Here is a 14758-nt window from a genome sequence, read left to right on the forward strand (position 1 = left end):
AATACTGTGGAGGATGAATTCCTGGAGTGTGTACGAGATGGCTTGTTAGACCAGCGAACAGGCTATCCTAGATTGGGTATTGTGCAATGAGAAAGGGTTAATTAATAATCTTGTGTGGGTTCCTTTGGGGAAGAGTGACCATAACATGATGGAAAGTGAAGTAGTCCAATCCGAAACTAGGGTCCTAAATCTAAACAAAGGAAACTATGAAGGTATGAGGAGTGAGTTGGCTATGATAGATTGGGGAGTTTCATTAAAAGGCATGACGGTGGATAGGCAATGGCTAACATTTAAGGAACGAATGCATGAATTGCAACAATTATACATTCCTTTCTGGCGCAAAAGCACAAAAGGAAATGCAGCCCAACCATGGCTAACAAAAGAAATTAAGGATGGTATTAGATCCAAAGAGGAGTCATATAAAGTTGCCAGAAAAAGTAGCAAGCCTGAGGATTGGGAGCAGTTTAGAATTCAGCAATAAAGGACCAAGAGATTGATTAAGAGGGGAAAAATAGAGAATGAGAGTAAACTTGCAAGGAACATAAAAGTGGACTGTAAAAGCTTCTACAAGTATGTAAAAAGAAAAAGATTAGTGAAGATAAATGTAGGTCCCTTACAGTCAGAAACGGGAGAATTTATAATGGGGAATAGGGAAATGGCAGAGCAATTAAACAAATACTTTGGTTCTATCTTCATGGAAGAGGACACAAATAACTTCCCAGAAATGCCAGGGAACCAAGGGACTAGTGAGAAGGAGGAATTAAAGGAAATTAGTATTAGTAAAAAAAGTGCTGGAGAAATTAATGGGACTGAAAGCCAATAAATCCCCAGGACCTGATAATCTGCATCCCAGAGTAATAAAAGAGGTAGCCATGGAAATAGTGGATGCATTAGTTATCTTCCAAAATTCTATAGATTATGGGCTAGTTCCTGCAGATTGGAGGGTGGCAGGCCTCACTATTTAAAAAAAGGGAGAGAAAACAGGGAACTACAGACCAGTTAGCCTAACATCAGTAGTGGGGAAAATGCTAGAGTCTATTATAAAGGATGTGATAACAGGACACTTAGAAAATATCAACGGCATTAGACAAAGTCAACATGGATTTATGACAGGGAAATCATATTTGACAAACCTACTGGAGTTTTTTTTGAGGATGTAACTGGTAGGATAGATAAGGGAGAACCAGTGGATGTGGTTTATTTGGATTTTCAGAAGGCCTTTGATAAAGTCCCACATAAGAGGTTAGTGTACAAAATTAAAGCACATGGGATTGGGGGGGTGGGGGGGAATATACTGGCATGGATTGAAAATTGGTTAACAAACACGAAACAGAGAGTAGGAATAAATGGGTCTTTTTCCGGGTGGCAGGCAGTGACTAGTGCGGTACCGCAGGGATCAGTGCTTGGGCCCCAGCTATTCACAATATATATCAATGATTTGGATGAGGGAACCAAATGTAATATTGCCAAGTTTGCTGACGACACAAAACTGGGTGGGATCATGAGTTGTGAGGAGGATGCAAAGAGGCTTCAAGGCGATTTAGACAAGTTGAGTGAGTGGGCAAATACATGGCAGATGCAGTATAATGTGAATAAATGTGAAGTTATCCACTTCGGAAGGAAAAACAGAAAGGCAGAGTATTATTTAAATGGTGATAGATTGGGAAATGTTGATGTACAAAAGGACCTGGGGGTCCTTGTACACCAGTCACTGAAAGCAAACATGCAGGTGCATCAAGCAGTTAGGAAGGCAAATGGATGTTGGTCTTCATTGCAAGAGGATTTGAATACAGGAGCAGGGATGTCTTACTGCAGTCATACAGGGCCTGGGTGAGACCACACCTGGAGTATTGTGTGCAGTTTTAGTCTCCTTACCTAAGAAAGGAATAAACTTGCCATAGAGGGAGTGCAGCGACGGTTCACCAGACTGATCCCTGGGATGGCAGGACTGTAATATGAGGAGAGATTGTGTCGACTCGGCCTCTATTCACTCGAGTTTAAAAGAATGAGAGGGGATCTCATTTGGAACATATAAAATTCTGTCAGGGCTAGACAGACTGGGTGCAGAGAGGATGTTTCCCCTGGCTGGGGGGTCCAGAACGAGGGGTCACAGTCTCAGGATATGGGGTAGGACATTTAGGACTGAGATGAGGAGAAGTTTCTTCACTCAGAGGGTGGTGAACCTGTGGAATTCTCTACCACAGAAGGCTGTGGAGGCCAAGTCACTGAATATATTTAAGAAGGAGCTAGATAGATTTCTGGACATAAAAGGCATTAAGGGGTATGGGGAGAGAGCAGGAATATGGTATTGAGATAGAGGAGCAGCCATGATCATATTGAATGGCAAAGCAGGCTCGAGGGGGCCGAATGGCCTACTCCTGTTCCTATTTTCCATGTTTCTATGAATATTCTGGGGCTTAAAACAGCGCCCCAGTGGAGACATATTATGAACGCTAAAAAAAAATCAAAATGCAAATTTACAAGACCACAGCTGGCCACACAGACAAGACTGTAACTGGTCTATGCAAATCTTCAACGATTCTACAGCCCTTTATCACAAAGTGCATGTACTTCCATTCGTAATCAGGCCAGAGTGAAATATTTCTAAATGAAGACTTATATTTGAAGTCTTATGATCATGCCACAAATTTTGCTTCCATACTTATAATCACTTTTAACGAACAAAACCTCAGATTCCAAGCATGCATCATATGATGCAGTGGATGGTATTCATATGATGTCTCTTCACTGATCACTTCAACCATGCCAGGGCAGCTAAGTTTAATCACAACATATTTTAGCATGCTATAAAACAATTGAAGAATGGATTACACAAATAAAGTTCTGACACCCTGCAGGAAATAAAACAAAATACAAATAAATACTTAGATTCTCTTCAGATAACTGGAAGCAGCTGATCCCCATCAGACCACACTGTTCTATCTTCTGCCAAATCGTCTCTCTAACTGTGTTTAATCAAAGAACACCACAATGCCAGACAACATACTTCCTTACCAGGCTTATTAAAAAGTAATGTACTGTAGAAGACTATTGTCCAAGGTGTGTGCAAATAGTTTATTTAGGATCATCTACTTCCCCTCGTACACCCCCCATACTGCATAGATATCGGCACGCAGCTTCTAAACCACTTCCAGATTTGCTGTGGGAAAGCTGAACAGAGACATAGATTTGCTGCATTGTTCCAACTCACCTTCTGCCAGTTGGATCAGAGTGCCACTGACAGAGACATACCCAACATTTTGGTTCAGCTAGATAATGATCTAGAGAGAATAAGGATTCATATATTTAAAAAAGTAGATATCACAAACATTTTTGGCAGTTTGGTAATAAAACAGCTCACTTTAAGGGGAAGCAGACTTACATGCATGAATGCAGGTTTTGAAGCCCACAAAGTAGCTTAAATCAAAATAGCACCTCAAAGCATTTTACATTTTTTCTATTAGCTCAGGCTTGCTTTTGTCCCATTTACTAATTGTTATAATTAATATTCCCATGGTTTATTGACAGAGGCCTCAAGCTGAAGCATAAAGTGTAGCAGAGTGTTTTAATCAACAGAAGGTCCTCTATTCTAATGTAAAGCACAATGGGACATTTATGACTGAAATTGAAATCAGCTTCTATTTGGTTCATTCTAATTGCTTCCAACTTAGTTATGTTCATAGTATTAATATCAATTTAACTCTGAAATCAGCCACTGCATACTGTTGCTTTTACTTGACCCTAGTTTTAGACAGCGGTGCTGTATCAGCCTCCTAATGCCACTCTTCCCAATTTACCTCCCCAACCAATATCACGCTCCCCAAGATGCCAATTGGGAATGCGGAGATCAATTTTATATGCACATGTACAGTATAATTACAGTTTCTGTTCCAGCCTGACCCTTTTCATTAGTACATTTTTTTTAAAATGACCTTTTCCTGAATTAATTGGTGCCTTATTTAATGTATCCAAGTTTGCTGATGATACAAAGCTAGGTGCGAAAGTAAGCTGTGAGGAGGACACAAAGAGTCTGCAAAGACAGGTTAAGTGAGTGGGCAAGAAGGTGGCAGATGGAGTATAGTGTGGAGAAGTGTGAGGTTATTCACTTTGGTAGGAAGAACAGAAAAACAGAATATTCTTTAAATGGTGAGAAACTATTAAATGTTGGTGTTCAGAGGGATTTGGGTGTCATTGTACACAAAACACAGAAAGTTAACATGCAGGTACAGCAACCAATTAGGAAGGCAAATGGTACGTTGGCCTTTATTGCAAGGGGGTTGGAGTACAAAAGTAAAGAAGTCTTGCGGCAATTGTACAGGGCTTTGGTGAGACCACACCTGGAGTGCTGTGCACAGTTTTGGTCTCCTTATCTAATGAAGGATATACTTGCCTTAGAGGTGGTGCAACGAAGATTCACTAGATTGATTCCTGGGATGAAAGGGTTGTCCTATGAGGAGATACTAAGTAGAATGGCCCTATACTTTCTGGAGTTTAGAAGAATGAGATGTGATCTCATTGAAACATAAGATTCTCGGGGGCATAGTCTCAGGATAAGTGTTCGGCCATTTAGGACTGAGATGAGGAGAAATTTCTTCAGAGGGTTGTGAATCTTTGGAATTCTCTATCCCAGAAGGCTGTGGCTGTTGATTGAGTATATTCAAGATGTGGAGATGCCGGTGATGGACTGGGGTTGACAATTGTAAACAATTTTACAACACCAAGTTATAGTCCAGCAATTTTATTTGAAATTCACAAGCTTTCGGAGGCTTCCTCCTTCCTCAGGTGAATGTTGTGGGCTACAACATTCTACTCCACAACATTCACCTGAGGAAGGAGGAAGCCTCCGAAAGCTTGTGAATTTCAAATAAAATTGCTGGACTATAACTTGGTGTTGTAAAATTGAGTATATTCAAGACTGAGATCGATAGATTTTTGGACTCTTAAGGGAATCAAAGGATATGGGGATCTGGCGGGAAAGTGGAGTTGAGGTAGAGATCAGTCATGATCTTATTGAATGCCGGAGCAGGCTCAAGGGGTCGTATGGCCTACTCCTGCTCCTATTTCTTATGTTTTTATGTTACATTTAAGATCAGAAATGTAGTTGCAAGATTGTATTCAGAATGCCTGCGATGCTGCTTTCTGTGGCCAGTGCATGTCTCTCATCTCCCTCTCAAACCCAATATCAAATTCAATCATCTTATGGTCACTATTCTTCTTAACAAATTGACAAAACAATCCTACCAATGTCATGGTGTCAAATGCCTAAAATTAGCTCCACACATGTATCTGCCAAGAAGCAGAGATGATATATGTGGCAACAGCATCAGTCTCTGCTGTCACCAGAACAAGGCAGGAGGCTATTTATATTTCCAAGTGCAGCCAATGGACGGAGAAATGTGCATTTGCCATCAGCTGCAACATAGGAACACAGGTAGGCCATTCAGCCCCTCGAGCCTGTTCCTCCATTCAATTAGATCATGGCTGATCTGTATCTCAACTGTTTATCCATCTTTGCTCCATATCCCTTGATACCCTTACCTAACAAAAAATCTATCAATCTCCTCTTAAATGCTTCAATTGACCCCGACACCCATGACCTTTCGAGGGGACAGAGTTCCAGATTTCCACTCCCCTTTGTGTGAAAAAAATGCTTCCCGCTTCCACTCCTGAATGGCCTAGCTCTAATTTTATCATCTCCCTCTCAAACCCAATATCAAATTCAATCATCTTATGGTCACTATTCCCAAGATGATTTCTTACTATCAGATTGTTAACTAATTCTGGTTAGTTACTCATCATTAAATCTAATGTACCCTTCGTCGTCCAGTACTTCCCTGGAGCGGAGAAACTACACCATGTTCTCCGCAGCCTTCAACATGTCATCGATGACGACGAACACCTCGCTGAGGCCATCCCCACGCCTCCACTGCTCGCCTTTAAACAGCCACCCAACCTCAAACAGACCATCGTTCGCAGCAAGTTACCCAGTTTTCAGGAGAACAGCGTCCACGACACCACACAACCCTGCCACGGCAACCTCTGCAAGACATGCCAGATCATCGACACGGATACCACCATCACACGAGAGGACACCACCCACCAGGTACATGGTTCATACTCCTGTGACTCGGCCAACGTTGTTTACCTCATACGTTGCAGGAAAGGATGCCCCGGAGCATGGTACATTGGCGAGACCATGCAGACGCTGCGACAACGGATGAACGGACACCGCGCAACAATCGCCAAACAGGAGGGTTCCCTCCCAGTCGGGGAACACTTTAGCAGTCAAGGACATTCAGCCACCGATCTTCGGGTAAGCGTTCTCCAAGGCGGCCTTCGAGACACACGACAACGCAAAATCGTCGAGCAGAAGTTGATAGCCAAGTTCCGCACCCATGAGGACGGCCTCAACCGGGATCTTGGGTTCATGTCACGCTACACGTAACCCCACCAGCAAAAAGGGGGAAAAAATTTATATGTTTTTTAAAATTCTCTCTCTCTCTCTCTGCCATTTTAAGTTTCTTTCTGCCTGCCTGTGTAAAAGACACAATATATATCGAGTGTACTGGGACGTGCTGTTCTCCGTGACTGGCCTGTTTGAATAACAACGACACCTTTTGATTGGTGTGATGCTGTCCCAACATCGTATAAGATATGCGATTTGAGAACCTTTTCATTCAATCATCTGATGAAGGAGATAATCTCCGAAAGCTTGTGATTTTAAAATAAATTTGTTGGACTATAACCTGGTGTTGTAAGATTCCTTACATTTGTCCACCCCAGTCCATCACCGGCATCTCCACATCATTAAATCTATTACAGCCTGATCCCTTTTCAGTTCTAAAACATACTGTTCTAGAAAACTATGAATATATTCTAGAAATTCATTGCCGTTACTACTTGAGTTGTGCTGTGTCTCCCAGTCCATGCGAAAATTAAAATCATTATAACCACATTGTTTTTGCTGCATGCTTCCCTGATCTCTGTAATGATACATGCCTCCACTACATCACTGCTGACAGGTCAGTAGACAACTCCTAGTAGAGTCTTGCACCTTTGCTGCTCCTTAATTCTACCCAGTGTTTCCACTGCCTGATCACCCTTACTGAAATCCCTTCTTTCTACTGTTGTACTTGTGTCTTTTACCAATTTTGCAACTCCTTCTCCTTTCCCAATTTTCCTGTCATTTCTAAATATCTTTAGCCTGGAATATTTAGCTCCCAATCATGTCCAGCTTGTAGCCAGATCTCTGTAATGGCTACTACATCATACCCTTCAAGCTGAATTTGTGCTTCGAACTCACTTGTTTTATTTCTTATGCTACGCACACTTATGCACAGAACTCTTATCCGGGTAACTATATCACCCTGCCCATATTCTCACCCTTTTAGTTTCACACTCCCAGCCCCTAATAAAAAAGAGAGTATACCATAAAAACACAAAAGTGCCTTCAAGTTAGAAAACACAGTCATGAGGATCTCATTACCAACCTAATCAGCACAAGCTTTTTAAAAATTAATCTCGTCTTACAAAACTAGACTTCCACCCGCCACCTCAATTTTCTCTCCCTGCTGCTCCAGAAAGTGCTGATTCACAGAACAAGTGACAGAGCAAAAATACCTTCAGCAGAAAAAGGAGAAAAGAGGCAAAAATAAAAGCTTGTCAGACTTTAACTGCTTAATTTCCATTAAAAAAAATCAGATTCTGCTTTATTGGATACTGAAATTGAACATTTATTTCCTCATTGCAGAACACACAACTCAAATGCTCTGCTTTGATACTTCAGCACATGGCATATTTAAATTTCTCCAAATATTGTAGCTTCTAAAATCCATGGAAAGTAAGCATCTGCAAAATAAAACTAGCCCAATAATACCCAAGCTAGAAGAAAGCTCCCGAACAGAGATCAGCATTCAAAGAATTCAAGTCCTGGGTCTCTGTTCAAGGGAAAGTTTTGCCAGACTGGTCTCTGCTAGGTCTACGACAAAGACGAATGATAGATTAAACCTTACAGGTTTGTTGAACTTTGACATGCACAGAACTTGTAGAGTGGTCTATAGGTTGGACTGCCAAACCCAAAGGAGGGCAGCTGAAAGAGCAGGCAGAAAAAAGCATGAGAGAAGGGAGTAAAACTGTGAGATCATAGCTGGACAGACCTCAGCAATCTGGGTGAAAAAACCCTTGCTGCTCTCATTCACAACATCAAATCTGACTCACCCTTTAGAATTTTGTTTTACTGCACACCATATATAGTACTTGGTCATGGCAGCAGTACCGCAACAAGTAAGGCCAGCTGAACTTTACAACTACACAGGATATAGAAATCCAAAATAAGATTGGTGGTATCACATAGTACATTCCAATAAATCAGGAAGAACTACAATGGATCGATAACTCTGCTACTTCTCATCAGCCTCTACCATGAGAAAGTATTATGTTTTTCCCAATACAGGGCTACGTTAGTAGCATTTCAATATTTCTTAATCAGTGCGTGAAAGGTAAAATTGCCTGTGACACAGAAGTGCAAGCACATTTTACAGTTAGTTGCTGCTCTGTTATTTAAGTTAATACCATTCTACCTCCCCTCCCTCCTTGCCCCGAAAAGAAACAATCCCCCAATCTGTAATCTAATACATTTATACCATCTTTATAGTCTCAAAGCATTTCACAGACAATGAATTACTTTGAAGCACCAGCATCAGCCACGTTGCGCCTAGTAAGATCCTGCAAATGAATGATCAATTAATCTGTTTTTGGTGGCATTAAATGAGGGAGGAGCATTGGACAAAATGCCAGGAGAACGCCCTGCTCTTCTTTGAATAGTACCTAGATCTTCAACATCCACTGAACCACCAGAACAGAAAGGCCTCAGTCTAACATCATCCAACCTACACTTCTCCAACGCTGAACTGGAGGATCGGCCTACATCATCCTTTACTCTTCGTCGAGATTTCCAAATTACATTCAAGCTATTGTTTTGACTTCTGCATGTTTATCAGCAGCAAAAAAGATTCCAATCATAATTACATCAATTGTCAGCAGTCAGAAACAGTTTTCCTGAGTGCGTTCAAGTCACCCTTCACTTCCCGAAAACATATCAAAACCAAATTAGACCAACAAACGCAAGTCTCATTGTACAGAAGTTGGCAGAATGTTCTAATGTAGCAAATGTTTTCAGAAACAATCACATTTATTTTCAGAACCATCTTAAAACTTTAAATGTGTCAATAAGCAAATTGACAAAAATCAAACCTACCAGCTTTAACAAAATTATGGTCATTTGGCATAAAGATGAAAACGTTAATAACTTTTATTCATATAGCGTCTTTAACGTAGAAAAATGGCCCAAAATGGTTCACAGAGGCGTAATCAAAAACGGGGGCAAAGCCCAAGAATGAGAAATCAGGAGGAGTGACTAATACTTCTCTTTCTATTCCTTACACATACATGCTCATCTTAACCAACACAAAAAATGTCCTGAGAACGTTAAATCATTTTTAGAACTGGTTAGGAAAATTTGTGCGCTATGATTTGATGTCCTAAAAGGTTTACAGAAAACTGTGGTGTTCAAAAGATTTTCCAATGGGAAAATTGTAATCAAATGTTTGATTACAACCTATGTTATGACACAGCTATAATTTTTTTTAAAAAACACTTAAGTGGTTGAAGACCTGTCCATTTGGCAATACAGTTTAATCTTTAGGGGCCAAACTTTTTCCTATAGGAGCCTATATTCGCAGACAGAATTTAAGTTTCCCATTTAGCTGTTTCTCAGATGCTCTAAGTGCTTATCCCAACATGTTTGCTTTTCCAGTCATCAGATTTAAATCCAATAATGACTCAAGTTATTAGGCAGCCAATTAGATAAATCAGCTGCTGAGTTCATGGACTGTTCCTCCTTGACTTGTTTACTCTTAATATTAACACTAAAGGACAACACCCATTTTTAAGGAAGGGCGGTAAGGGAAGTAAGTATGAAATGACTATACCATTAAATATAGCTGGAATACCACAGGCAACTTTTCTAGATACAAGAGTTGTAGAATTTCTTTTCAAACAAAGTTCAGAAAACCTACGAATACAACAACAACTACTACTTGCATTTATATGTTATATTTACATGTTCACTAATGATTACAGTGTTCAGTTCCATTCACAACCCCTCAGATAATGAAGCAATCCGTGCCCGCATGCAGCAAGACCTGGACAACATCCAGGCTTGGGCTGATAAGTGGCAAGTAACATTCGCGCCAAACAAGTGCCAGGCAATGACCATCTTCAACAAGAGAGAGTCTAACCACCTCCCCATGACATTCAATGACATTACCATTGTTGAATCCCCCACCGTCAACATCCTGGGGGTCATCATTGACCAGAAACTTAACTGGACCAGCCATATAAATACTGTGGCTATAAAAGCAGGTCAGAGGCTGGGTTTTCTCACCTCCTGACTCCCCAAAGCCTTTCCATCATCTGCAAGGCACAAGTCAGGAGTGTGATGGAACACTCTCCACTTGCCTTGACGTGTGCAGCCCCAACAACACAAGAAGCTCGACACCATCCAGGACAAAGCAGCCCGCTTGATTGGCACCCCATCCACCACCCTAAACATTCACTCCCTTCACCACTGGTGCACCGTGGCTGCAGTGTGTACCATCCACAGGATGCACTGCAGCAACTCGCCAAGGCTTCTTAGACAGCACCTCCCAAACCCACGACCTCTACCACCTAGAAGGACAAGGGCAGCAGACACTTGTGAATACCACCACCTGCACGTTCCCCTCCAAGTCACACACCATCCCGACTTGGAAATATATCACCATTCCTTCATCGTCGCTGGGTCAAAATCCTGGAACTCCCTTCCCAGCAGCACTGTGGGAGAACCTTCACCACACGGACTACAGCGGTTCAAGAAAGCGGCTCACCACCACCTTCTCAAGGGCAATTAGGGATGGACAATAAATGCTGGCCTTGCCAGCGACACCCACATCCCATGAACGAATAGGAAAAAATAGCGCTTTTAACGTAGTAAAATATCCCAAAGCGCTTCACAGCATAGAGTCACATAAGGAAGCATTAGGACAGGTGACTAAAAGCTTGTTCAAAGAGGTAGGTTTTAAGGAGAGTCTTAAAAGGAGGAGAGAGATAGAGAGGTTTAGAGAGGGAATTCCAGAGCTTCGGGCCTGGGTAGCTGAAGTCATGGCCGCCAATGGTAGAGCGATTAAAATCGGGAATGCACAAGAGGTAAGAATTGGAGGAATGCAAAGATCTCGGAGGGTTGTAGGGCTGGAAGAGGTTATAGAGATAGGGAAGAGCAAGGCCATGAAGGGATTTGAACACAAGGATGAGAATTTTAAAATGGAGACGTTCCCAGACAACGCAGGTCAGTGAGCACAGGGGTGATGGGAGAACGGGACTTGGTGCGAGTTTGGGTACGGGCAGCAGAGTTTTGAATGAGTTCAAATTTATGGAGGGTGGAAGATGGGAGGCCAGCCAGGAGAGCCATGGAATGGACCAGTCTAAAAGGTACAAGTCTAGAGGTAACAAAGGCATGGATGAGGGTTTCAGCAGATGAGCTGAGGCAGGCGATGTTACAGAAGTGGAAATAGGCAGTCTTGGTGATTGAGTGGATGTGGTCAGCAGCTCATCTCAGGGTCAAAAAGAATACCACGGTTGCGAACGGACTGGTTCAGCCTCAGGCAGTGGCCAGGGAGAGGGATGGAGTCGGTGGCTAGGGAACGGAGTTTGTGGCGGGGACCAAAGACAATGGCTTTGGTCTTCCCAATATTTAGTGGCAGGAAATTTTTGCTCATCCAGTACTGGACAAGCAGTGTGACAAATGAGAGACAGTGGAGGGGTCGAGAGAGGTTGTGGTGAAGTAGAGCTGGGTGTCGTCAGCGTACAAGTGGAATCTTACCTTGCGTTTTCGGACGATGTCGCCTAGGGGCAGCACGTAGATGAGAAATGGGAGGGGGCAAGGCTAAATCCTTGGGGGACCCCAGAGGTAACTATGCAGGAGCAGGAAGAGAAGCCTTTGCAGGTGGTTCTCTGCCTACGACTGGATGGATAAGAATGGAAGCAGGCGACGCAGTACCACCAGCTGGACGATGGAAGAAAGGTGGTGGAGGAGGATGGTGTGGTCAACCACGTCAAAGGCTGCAAACAGGTCGAGAAGGATGAGGAGGGATAGTTTACCACAGTCACAGTCACATAGGATGTCATTTGTGACTTTGATAAAGGCCGTTTCCGTACTGCAGCAGGGGCGGAAACTTGATTGGAGGGATTCAAACGTGGAGTTGCAGGAAAGATGGGCACGGATTTGGGAGGCGACAACGCGTTCAAAGACTTGAGAGGAAAGGGAGGTTGGAGATGGGGCGGTCGTTTGCAAGGACAGAGGAGTCAAGGGTGGTTTTTTTCCGAGGAGGGGGTGATGATGGCAGATTTGATGGGGAGGAGGACAGTACCTAAGGAGAGGGAACCGTTAACACCAGCTAGTATGGGGGCCATAGAGTTGCACTTTTACAAAGAGGTTCGTCAACTTTTTACATACACACACAAATTACAAATCATGTTAACATTTTACAAAGCCAAAGACTATATATTAAACTTTGAAATCCTTTTCAAAGCCATTACCTCAGCACACCACTGGACCAAGAGTCGACCAAAAGAGAATCCAAGCCCAGTTATTACATAGCTCAATTTGCATACGTGCTCAGGTTGTGAAGGCTGCTCTGAAACTGACCCAATGCTTTGCAAAGGATTTCTATCTGGAGCCTGGCTATGAGAATTTTGAAATCCATGTGCTGGGCATGGGAGCTAGTGCAAGTCAGTGAGTACAAGGTTGATGGATGAGCAGGACTTAGTGTGGTTAAAAATGAAGACTGAGGAGTTCTGGATGAGCGAGAATTTGTGTTGGGTAGAGCATGGAATACCAGCAAAGATAGCTTTCAAGAACTCAAGCCTGGAGGTGACAAAGGCATGGATGAAGGTTTCAGCAGTAGTAGGGGTGAATGCAGGCAAAACTGCAGAAGCAGAAGCCATCGGCCTTAGTGATGAATCGTAGATATGAGGTTTGGAGCTCAGTTCAGTGTCAAGTGAAACATTAAGATATCAGGGGGCCACGAAGCAAAATTTAAAGCCCATCCACAACTCAAAGTCAGTCAGACATCACAGCAAAAGTCACGGAGTTAAGGGTGGGATCAGAGGAGCAAAGCTGAATATTGTTAATTCAAATATGGAAGCTGACCCTATGCTTACAGATGTTGCCAAGAGGCAGCATGTACATGAGGAATAGGAGAGGGCCATGGATGGATCCAGCACTCATTAGATACACTGTACAATCAGCGTTGCAGGTTGAATAGCAACCTGATACCAGCTCGCATCCATACGCATACCTTGTTTTGAGAAATTATTCCACCAGATGAAGTAATACGTTTATTAAAAAAAATACTCATCTCATTAATAATTGAGCAGTCCATTCACAGCAGGCACAGCAATAAATTTCATAATATTTAAAAAATACACACACACACACACACTAAATTTTCAGGAGTTTATACAAAGATACATTTTTGCAAAGTCAGTGTTGTCTCTGACCAGTACTTACAGGAAGGCATATCAGTACATTAAGCTTGTCATGGCTATGCAAGCATTTGGGAGGAGAAAGGATTTACATATTTACCAGTCAAGAGCATAATTTTACAAAATTTAAGCAAATTTGATATTAGTATTTTACATTAGATAGTAAATAAATTAACAGCTACTCATCCATTTCTATGTGTTTATACAATAATGTACTGAACAAATTAAGAATATAAGAACGTAAGAAATAGGAGCAGGAGTAGGCCATACGCCCCTCGAGCCTGCTCCGCCATTCAATAAGATCATGGCTGATTTTCTCCCTAAACTCCACTTTCTCGCCCAATCCCCATATCCCTTGATTCCCCGAAAGTCCAAAAATCTACCTTTCTCAGCCTTGAATACACTCAATGACTCAGCATTCACAGCCCTGTGGGGTAAAGAATTCCAAAAATTCACAACCCTGAGTGAAGAAATTCCTCCTCATCTCAGTCTTAAATCTTGTTGTAGGAACATAGGAGTAGGAGGAGGTCATTCAGCCCCTCATGCCTGCTCCGCCATTTGATAAGATCACAGCTGATCTGTGATCTAGCTCCGTATACCTGTCTTTGGCCCATATCCCTTAATACCTCTGGTTGCCAAAAAGCTATCTATCTCAGATCTAAATTTAGCAATTGAGCTAGTATCAATTGCCATTTGCGGAAGAGAGTTCCAAACTTCTACCACCCTTTGTGTGTAGAAATGTTTTCTAATCTCACTCCTGAAAGGTCTGGCTCTAATTTTTAGACTGTGCCCCCTACTCCAAGAATCCCCAACCAGCAGAAATAGTTTCTCTCTATCCACCCTTTCTGTTCCCCTTAATATCTTATAAACTTCGATCAGATCACCCCTTAACCTTCAAAACTCCAGAGAATACAACCCCAATTTGTGTAATCTCTCCTCGTAACTTAACCCTTGAAGTCCGGGTATCATTCCAGTAAACCTACGCTGCACTGCCTCCAAGGACAGTATGTCCTTCCGAAAGTGCGGTGCCCAGAACTGCTCACAGTACTCCAGGTGCGGTCTAACCAGAGTTTTGTATAGCTGCAACATAACTTCTGCCCTCTTGTACTCCAGTTCTCTAGATATAAAGGCCAGCATTCCATTAGCCTTCTTGATTATTTTCTGCACCTTTTCATGA

General features: G+C 42.4%; 1 protein-coding gene across 3 annotated transcripts in view; it reads right to left on the reverse strand.

Annotated features, from left to right (window-relative positions):
- LOC137341002 (C-Jun-amino-terminal kinase-interacting protein 4-like) overlaps positions 1-14758 on the reverse strand; it is a 216932-nt gene that overhangs the window by 179014 nt on the left and 23160 nt on the right. The window lies entirely within an intron of this gene.

This window comes from Heptranchias perlo, chromosome 23 (genome assembly GCF_035084215.1).
Source record: "Heptranchias perlo isolate sHepPer1 chromosome 23, sHepPer1.hap1, whole genome shotgun sequence".
NCBI lineage: Eukaryota > Metazoa > Chordata > Chondrichthyes > Hexanchiformes > Hexanchidae > Heptranchias > Heptranchias perlo.